A 10,612-nucleotide genomic window follows, 5' to 3' on the forward strand; every position below is an offset into this window, starting at 1 on the left:
TCTTCTACTTCTGTATCCCGATAGCATCTAGTCAATCAACAAGCACTTGTAAATCACCTAGTATTAGCTGTGTACTGTCCTAGGCACTCAGGAATAAAAATATGAGAGGGAGGCAGTGTTTGGCCTGATAAGTTTACCTTCTAACAGAGAGCTCAGTAGAGGATAGCTGCTCACTTAAGCATTTCCAGTCCCTAGTAATGTCTGACAGTACCAGACATCCATTTTCCCCATTCATTTATTTTTTCTATGGCAGACAAACAAAGTCCACAACCATTCTAAAGCATAACATTACCTCAAATAGAAATGATTCATTTAACAAACGATTCATAGAAAAACAGGATTTTGTTCTGGGAGACAAGTTCTGCCCCTGACACATATTGGCTGTGACCCTGGGCCCATCACTGTTTCGGACTACTCTCTAAGACTGTCAATTGCATCCCAGTCACAGATCTGCATCTGTGAAGGAAATTTCCAAACTGGGAGTCATCCCATGCTGATGAAATCACAGGTCTAGGACAAAATTACTATTAAAGGATTCAAAATCTAGAGGGAAAATATTAAATATTCAGTTCAATAAATTGTTAATCAACATTTATTAGGCACCTAATATGTGCCAGACACATAATAGCATTTGCAAAGTTTCTTCTTTTCAAGGTACTGTGCTAGGTGTTGGGGAAAAAAAGATAGAAGGCGAGACTGAGTCGTTTGCCCTGAGGAAGTCTATAGCAGAAATATACACAAATAACTATCTGTAACATAAAAATCCAGTTAATAGTCACAAAAGATTAAAGCCTAAAGAAAGAGTAGCTCTCTCCATCATTGTGGACAGGAGTAGCCTGTATCAGCCTCCATGCTGCAGCCAAGACCAAATGTCAGCCTTCAAAGCCCCTGGCATTTAATCACCTGAAAGACACTATTATCACATAAAGAGAGAAATGTCCACAACATGAGCACCACAACTTTGTGGTAATGGAAAGCACATTTTGGAAGCATTTCAGTAGGTCCTTGGTTTGTTTCCAAGAAAGGCCTTGTGCAGCCAGTTTGGCATCCCTTAAAAAGAAGATGATAGATTGAATATAAAAAAAATGTACACAAGCTCTAGATCAAACATAAAGGCAAAAAAGTCACACTCTTTGAACAGCAATGGACCAGAAAATGGATTCTCATGAACAACCCTGAAGGCAGATGAGAGTAAAAGTCTGAACATTAACAAAGCCAAAAAAAAAATCTGCCCTTCAATCTGTCCTCTCCCTGCCAAGCCTAATCCATAGCTACCTACATTCCTTGTGTTTGTGTGTCCTTTCCTTCCCTACCCTTCTATGCTATTATACTGTCTGCTTCTAAGCCTTTCTATACCTGAAGATGGTGATAACTAAAATTGATATTGTAATGGACACCCAAGAATTAACAGGACAGCTAGGCCAATTATAATTTGATAGGAGTGTTTATTAACCAGCCGGGACTGCCTCTCAGACCGAAAGACAGCAGCGAGCTTTCTGTTAGACATAATTTTATGGACAATGTGATTGCTAGTAACAGAATATGTTTCTAAGGGGTTAGCATTGTGTCTATTGAAGCAAAACATTCTCAGTATTATTCTTTTTGAAGCAAAGCATTCTCAGTATTATTCCCACTGAAGCAAAGCATTCTCAGTATTATTCTTATTGAAACAAAGCCTTAGTATTATTTCTACTGAAGCGAAGCAAAGCCATAGTTCCTTAGCAAAGCCTTGGATACAAACATAAACAGACTTGAATCCATGGGAATCTGTTGCATGTTTTAGCAACACAGGTGAAACATTTCTTTACTATTGGAGCCTATTAGGTGGTTTCCGAGGAACCCAGTAAGGGTCCCCTCTAGCAGGTTTAAGGGGGCTCTAGTGTATAATTTCTGGTGGGCACTTTACTACTGCCTTTTAAAGTTTTCAAAACATTTTGCATATATGATCTCATTTGATCCTGACAACAGTCCTGTGAGATAGGCACTATTAGCCAGGGAAAGATTAAGTGACTTGACCAGGGTCACCCATCTAGTAAGTGCCTTGGGAAATTCAAACACAGGTTGTCCTGCCTTCAAATGTAGGAGTACACTATTCAGACTGCTAGGAGGCACCATAGTGCACAAAGTGCTGGGCCTACAGTCAGAAAGACCTTCCTTCACTATGCCCAAAGGGCTATAAAAAAGTGCATACCCTTGCCCCAGCAATATCATTTCTAGGGTTGTATCCTAAAGAGATCATACAAGTGGAGAAAGGACCTGTATGTATAAAAATATTTATAGCAGCTCTTTTTGTGGTGGCAAAGAATTGGAAATCAAGGAAATGCCCATCAATTAGGAAATGGCTAAACAAGTTGTGATATATGAATGTAATGGAATCCTATTGTGCTATAAGAAATGATGAGCAGATGGACTTCATAATAACGTGGAGAGACTTATATAAACTGAAGTTGAGTGAGGGGAGCAGAACCAGGAGAAATCTGTACACAATTACAGACACATTGTATCTGTAACGGCTAACTTTGATAGACTGGGCTCCTCTCAGCGATGCAAGGTTATAGGACAACTCCAAGGGATTCATGATGGAAAGGGATATATCCACATCCAGAGAAAGAACTACAGAGTCTGAATGCAGATGGAAGCAAACTACTTGCACTCTCTCTTTTTTGTTTTGTTTTGTTCCTTCTTTCTCATTATACACTCCATTGATTATAATTCTTCTTTACAACCTGACTAATGTTTAGTGTGAAGGTATTTGTAGAACCTATATTGGATTACATGCCACCATGGGGCGGGGAGGGGGAGGAGAGGGAAGGGAAGAAAATTCGGAAATCAAGAGATTGTGGAACTGAATGTGGTAAACTAAAAATAAATAAATTTTTATAAAAGAAAGACCTTCCTTCAAAGGCACTTAACTGTGTGATCTTGGACAACTGGCTTAACCTCTGTCTGCCTCAGTTTCCCCACCTATAAAGGATATAATAAAGCACCTTCCTCCTAGGGTTGTTAATGAGAATCAAATAAGACAATATTTGTAAAATGTTTAGCACAGTGCCTGGAACATAAGTAAAATTTAATCACTTGTTTCCTCCCATCAACAAAACAATAAATCAAGCCCTGGTTTGTAGTGCTTGCCAATTTCAGAGTTATAAGTGCCTGTGTTGGAAATTTAACCATTATCTTTCCCAAGCTAGCCTCAGCACACCCTAGATAGGGACAATATTTTGTCCAAACTTTGCATTCCCCAGAAACAGATTTTCTATGGTTCTCTATAAATATATGTTGGTGATCATTTGTCTCTAGTCCAAAGATGCAACAAAGTTCCAAAAAAGCCCCTCACCAGAATCTTGGTCTCCAAGGGGTGATTTTTTTTTAGCCATAATGACTCATGAAACATTCAAGTAGGATGAGCTGCTAAGAAGGCACCTCCACGCAGATGTGGTAGGCACTGGTAGTTGGCGTATTCACCCCCAAAAAACTCATGAACCTTCCAAAATACAGATGAAAATCACAAAATGAACAACCAAGAGAACATATATACAGTAATAGCAATCTTGTTTTAAGAACAACAATCTAGGGCAGGGGGAGGGAGGAAAAGGGAGGGGAAAGAAATTTACATGATAAATTTATTATACATTTAAATGGAATAGTAAGCTATGAATAATATATGTGTAGTTACATGTGTAATCATCTTTTTTTACTCTACTATATTATGGAAATGCTTGTTGTATTTCATAAATTTAAAAATGAAATAAATAAATAATTGTAAATGCATATAAAAGTCAAATGAGGTACTGAGTTGTTATATTTCTTAAAATTTTAGATTTAGATGACTGGAAAGGACCGCCAAAAGTTTTATATCTACCTTTCTATCCTATATTTGCATGACTTTTTGCAAATTTTATGTGTCCTCCCCTTCCATATCTCCATGGTTGAAAATGACTGGGGTGGCCCAAGACAAGCCTGCAAAATTGGGAACTTTTGCCTTCAGAATCCTTAGTTCCTCTCCCTTCTCCCATCTTTCCTTCACTCCAGCAATAAATGGAATTCTTTGACTGAAATAGCATTGGACCTCAAAGTCAGGTCATGGAGGGTGGAAAAGGGCAAAAGAGAATAACATCAGGTGTGGAAGACTCCATGTTAAAAGACAGGAACAAGTAGTTTCCTACTTGGGTATGTTTGATTTAAGGTCTCTCTTCAGGCACTCTGTAGACCAGGGCCTGACATGGCTGGTTCCCCCACCTGTTGAAGGATCCGGGTACAGGAGACTCCCCCAGCCAATCAGATCTTGAGAGAACCAGATCTTTGAGGAAGACAATGGTCTGAAAGATAATACTGAACTGGAAAAGTAGTGGCAGAAAATTCATACTCTCTCACCCCCATATCCAATCTGCTGCTATGGCTCAACAATTTCACCTTTGCAACATCTCTTGAATGAGTCCACCTTCCCTTCTCTGACACTACCACCTCTCTAGTACAGGCCCTCATCACCTCATGTCTGGACGGTTGCAATAGCCCACTGGTAGGTTTGCCAGCCTCCTGTCTCTTCCCACCTTCCTCCATTCAGCCACTAAAGTGATTTTCCTAAAGCACATGCCTGATCATGTCACTGCCCTACTCAATAAATTAGAGTGGTTCTTTATTGCCTCCAGGAACAAATACAAAATGCTCTGTATAGCATTCAAAGTCCTTCATAACCTAGCCCCCTCCTACCTTTCCAATCTTCTTATACCTTACTCCCCAACAGGGATTCTTCAAGCCAGTGACTGACCTCCTGGATATTCCACAAACAAAGCACTCTTATCTCTCAGCTCTGGACATTCTCTCTGGCTGTCTCCCATATCTGGAATGCTCTCCCTCCTCCACTCTGAGTACTGACCTCTCCAACTTCCTTTAAGCACCAACTTGAATCCTGTCTTTTACTAGAAATCTTCACTAACCTCTCAATTCCAGTGCATTCCCTCTGTTAATTATTTCCTGCTTCTACTGTATATACTTGCTTTGTATGTATTTGTTTGCACGCTGTCTCCCCCATTAAATTGTGAGCTCCTTGAGGGCAGAGACTGTCTTTTGCCTTTTTTTATCCCCAGCATTAGCACATAATAGGTGCTTAGTAAATGTTTATTGATTATTGTTTATTATTGATTGATTTGGTATTTTTTTTGAAAGTGCTGTCTGAACTAGGGCACTGAAGATGGGGAAGAAAGGGAGAGAGAAAAGAGAGGGGAGGGAAGATTCAAATTCCAAATTAAAACACCAACCTTGCCCTCACATTCATGTCTGTGTATAGGTCCAATTATGGACCAGTTGGAATTTTAATAATACCAGAATTAGTACAGCAAAATAAATGCTGTCCCCTCCAAAGTTTTCACTTTAAGAGGCTATTGGGTAGTCCAAGGATAGTACTGGGGATATTTGGATCTCCTCCTTGAAGATTGCCTTCTGAGTCTATTCACAAGACACGCTGGAAACGTCTTACACATTCACACCTTGTATGGCACATTCTTAATTTTATGTCATTGACTGGAGATCTAATCAAGGCTCCCAAAATGAATCCCAAAGATGATTAAGCTATCGTGGTACTAAAAAAATAAATACTTTTGTTTTAAATAGATATTACCAGCCATGCTGTCAGCTCTGCACTTGGTCCACCCCTACCAAAGAATGGGCCTTTATCCCCTCTGAACCACCCTGAGCTTTGATAGGATAAGCCAGCCTTGGCCTTGTATTGCTGGGTTCCAGGCCTCTATCTACACTTCCCCCAATTTCCTGCCATGCCACTAGAGTGTATCTCCTTCCCTCCCCTAGCTGCTCTACCCCTCCCCACCAGCTTCATGTACAGGCATACCTTGTTTTATTGTGTTTTGCCTTATTGTGCTGCACAGATAATATGTTTTTTATAAATTGATTGGCAACCCTGCTTCTAACAAATCTATTGGTGCCATTTTTCCAATAAAATGTGCTCACACTGTGTATCTATGTGACATTTTCGTGATTCTCCCAATATTTCATATATTTTCATTATTATTATATCTGTTCTGGTGATCTGTGATCATTGATATTACTATTGTAATTGTTTGGGGGCACCATGAACCACACTCATATAAGTTGGTGAACATAATCAATAAATGTTGCCTATGTTCTGACTACTCCACTGACCAGGTGGGGCTTGCTATCCCCCATCTCTCTCCCTCTCCTCAGGCCTGCCCATTCCCTGAGACATAATGGTATTTAAATTAGGTCAATTAATAACCCTAGAATGCCACTAAGTGTTCAAATGAGAGGAAGAGACAAATGATGCAACAAACTTCACTGTTTTCTTATTTTAAGAAATTGCCTCAGCCACCCCAACCTTCAGCACCCACCTCCCTAATCAGTCAGCAGCCATCAACATGGAGGCAAGACCTTCCACCAGCAAAAAGATTATGACTTGCTGAAGGCACAGATGAGGGTTAGCATTTTTTAGCAATAAAGTATATTTTAAAGGCAGCTAGGTGGCGTAGTGAAAAGAGCACCAGCAGCATGATTCTGGGAGCAGCCATCTCATGTATAACTCACAACTTTCGCAGCCTGACCAGCAAACTCGCTATCCCCCAAAATGGCATCTACTATTAGGATCAGCTGATTCTGAATGCCCTAAATGAAGAACAGGTTCCCCAGAACAAGATCACTGTTGTTGGGGTTGGTGCAGTTGGCATGGCATGTGCCATCAATATCTTAACAAAGGATTTGGCTGATGAACTTGTCTTAGTTGATGTAATAGAAGACAAACTAAAAGGAGAGATGATGGATCTCCAACATGGCAGCCTTTTCCTCAAAACGCCAAAGATTGTTTCTGAAAAAGACTACTTGTCATTGTTACGGCTGGGGCACATCAACAAGAGGGAGAAAGTCGTCTTAATTTGGTCCAGCATAATGTGAATATCTTTAAATTCATTATTCCCAATATTGTTAAATACAGCCCTAATTGCAAGCTGCTTATTGTTTCCAATTCAATGGATATTTTGACATATGTGGCCTGGAAGCTAAGTGGCTTTCCTAAAAACTGCGTTATTGGAAATGGTTGCAATCTGGATTCTGCCCATTTCCATTACCTAATGGGGGAGAGACTTGGTGCCCATTCTTTTTTTTTTTTTAAAGCAATCGGGGTTAAGTAACTTGCTCAAGGTTACAGGGCCAGTTATTATTTCTGGTTGTAGTGCTAAGTATCTGAGCCCAGATTTGATCCCCAGGTCACCCCGACACTGGAGCCAGTGCTCTTACTTGCTGAGCCACCTGGCTGCCCCTAGGTGTCCATTCTTCGAGATGTCATGGATGGATCCTTGGTGAACATGGAGACTCCAGTGTTCCTGTATGGAGTGGTGTGAATCTTGCCGGTGTGTCTCTGAAGAATGTTAATCCTCAAATAGGAACTGATGCTGATTCAGAGAATTGTAAAGAAGTTCATAAACAGGTGGTTGAAAGTGCTTATGAGGTGATCAAGCTGAAGGGCTACACTTCCTGGGTCATTGGCTTGTCTGTGGCAGATCTGGCAGAAAGCATTATGAAGGATCTTAGGAGAGTGCATCCAATTTCCACCATGATTAAGGGACTATATGGCATTAAAGAAGATGTCTTCCTTAGTGTCCCATGTATCTTGGGACAGAATGGCATTTCAGATGTGGTGAAGGTAAACCTGAATCCAGAGGAGGAGAGCCATTTAAAGAAGTACACAGATACTCTTTGGGGAATCCAGAAGGAGCTGCAATTTTAAAACCTTTTAATGTGCTGCCATCAAGAGAACATGACAGTGGTTAAGGGGTTATGTATGATGCGCTTTTCAAATAGGTCAAATCCTTCCTCTGATTAGTGATTGAACACCAGAAATGTAAAACCTGTGAACACACTCTAGTCTCTTCCTAAAGTTAGAAATGGGGAATAATAGAGTGTGACTATTTGTTTAAACCCTATTGATGTTTGCATATGATGCTGGATATGACTTGTATAGTCTCAGTAGTTGGTGTCAAGCAGATAGTGCCCACAGGTAATAAACTACCTGCTTTGTATGTAGGTACTATATACTATATATCCTGTAGGTATAGATACTATATCCTGTAGGTCCAGAAGACAACACTCCTGACTAGAAGACATCATACAGTAGTCATTCTTTATTGATGCATTGATTACCTTGTGCTCCTCTCCATTAGGGCTCCTACAGCATGGCCCCATGCATCACATTTCCAGAGGACCTGATTTTTGTCTACACACACACACACACACACACACATACATCAATAGTTGTAAATTTCCATATTATATAAAAAGATCTGTGTATGTACAACAATGCAGCCAATTCCTCAAGTGTCATACTAACTCTAAATAATGAATAATCAACAAATAACTGATAAAAAAAAAAAAAGAAAAGAGCACCAGCCCTGGAGTCAGGAGGACCTGAGTTCAAATCTGACCTCAGACACTTGACACACTTACTAACCATGTGACCTTGGGCAAGTCACTTAACCCCGATTGCCCTCCAAAAAGCAAAAAAAATTTTTTTAATAAAGTATATTTTAATCAAGGTTTATACTTTTTAAAGATGTAATATTAGTATACACTTAATAGATTGCAGTATAGTGTAAACATAACTTTTCTATGCACTGGGAAACCAAAATTTCCTGTGACTCACTTCATTGTGGTATTTCCTTTATTGAGGTGGTCTGAAGCCCAACCCTCAACATGTCTGAGGTATGCCTATATTTTCTTCCTCCATTAGAATGTAAGCTTCTTGAGGGCAGGGACTAATTAGTTTCATTGTATTTGTGTTCCCAGGGCTTAATACAGTGCCTAGCACAAAGTAAGTTCTTAATAAATGCATTTTTTCTATCTTTAACTAAACAGGTAAAAAAAAAAAACAACAACCAGTCTTCAGAAACTTTATCCACAAGTACTTGTTCCAGTGAAAATTGTAACCATCATTTGAGAACTCCATTTCTTATGAGATGTATAGCCCCCCACAGTTTTGATAAAGTTCAAGGACTTTAGGGAAAATATCTTAACTCTGCTCCTTAAATTACCTTGGCTAAGTGACTTTCTCTGAGACTCAGTTTCCTTCTCTATAAAATGAGAGAGTTGAACTAAATGACCCTCAGGGTTTATTCCAACTCTAAACCTATAATCCCATCATCTCTGACTCCAATGTCAGCCCAAACACTTGCCATTAGTTGACCTCTCACTTCTTATGTGGTCCTGAAACAGAACAGGAGAAAGAGGGAAAGGAAATTCTCAGGATGAGATTTCCTTATAACTGAATTTCTTCTCAGCAATATTTATATTTAAATTCTGGCCCTAAGACTTCTTAATGTCTCTGGCACCCTGGCATAAACCAGGCTATTAGCAGATTCCTTTATTTCAGAGAGCAGAAAACAAAGCCACCTCAATTGAGTTACAGTTCATTTCTGCCATTATGCAATAGTCATTGTCTTTCCAAAAATTGGTTATGCTAGCCCTTGTCCTCAGACTTGGGGTTAAGTAATGTTTCATTCCATCCATTAGCTCAGGTCTCTATGGATTCTTGGCCTGACAGATTGTATCAGACTTCTCTAATTGGTCATTAGCTTTAGAAATCCACCATTAAAAACTGTTTACCATATCAACTCTTGCTCTCCCTTAACTAAATTTCTCTGTAATGACTTCCAGGGGCAGGAAGAACTTTTTTCCAGCTAAAAAGTTTGTTGGCAATACATCTCATAGGGTATTATTTAAGTATGAGGTCAGTTCTTTATATTTACAATTTTTTTGTATTCTTTATATTTTCATTAAAAAATCACAACCTCTTTTTACAAATTATTTCTTAAGCCAGCCTCATGAAATGAGGAAACACTGTCCCCATTTTATGAAGCTAGTCAATGGGTGAGTGGTTTTCAAGGCAGAAGTAGACTTTTCCCTTCTCTATATGCTTTTCCTTCTCCCTAAGCTCCAGGAGGGACAGCTAGGTGGCACAGTGGATACAGTGCTGGACCTGGAGTCAGGAAAACCTGAGTTCAAATCAAACCTCAGGCAGACACTTACTAGCTGTGTGACCCTGGGCAAGTCACTTAACACTGTTTTCCTCTGCTCCTCATTGACAAGGAAATGGCAAACCACTCCAGTATCTTTGCCAAGAAGAATCCCAAAATGGCGTCACAAGGGGTTGGACACAACTGAAATGACTCAACAAAAAAACTTCCAGGAATATTTCTCTTATAAATCAGTCCTTAAAGTCAATCCTAGATGCTCCTCATTACTTATTGTCTTTTTTTTTAAGGATGGGTTTAAGAACAAAAACAAATAAAAAAAACAACTTCCCATTGCTAGAATAAGTGTGATCTCAGACAATGTATGACTTTGGACAAATCCATTAACTTCTCAGAATCCTCAATTTCTTCATCAATCGAATGAAGGAGTTAGATTAGATGATGTTTAAGATCCTTTCCAGCACCGAATCTAATATCCAATGATCCTATTATCTCATCCATCTCAATGGATCAATCAAGTAATTAATTGAGTGCCTACTATGTACCTTAACATATAAGTAGGTGCTATGAGGCACACATACACACACACACACACACACACACACACACACACACACACACAC

General features: G+C 39.5%; 1 long non-coding RNA gene and 1 pseudogene across 1 annotated transcript in view; one reads left to right on the plus strand and one right to left on the minus strand.

The window, feature by feature from the left end:
* The window catches only part of LOC138167306 (uncharacterized), a 57,940-nt gene that overhangs the window by 42,210 nt on the left and 5,118 nt on the right, over nt 1-10,612 (minus strand). The window lies entirely within an intron of this gene.
* LOC138167510 (L-lactate dehydrogenase A chain-like) lies at nt 6,634-8,267 on the plus strand (annotated as a pseudogene).

Source organism: Petaurus breviceps, unplaced genomic scaffold (assembly GCF_028583685.1).
Source record: "Petaurus breviceps papuanus isolate PSGF00001 unplaced genomic scaffold, PetGlider_PUasm1.0 229, whole genome shotgun sequence".
Classification (NCBI taxonomy): Eukaryota; Metazoa; Chordata; class Mammalia; order Diprotodontia; family Petauridae; genus Petaurus; species Petaurus breviceps.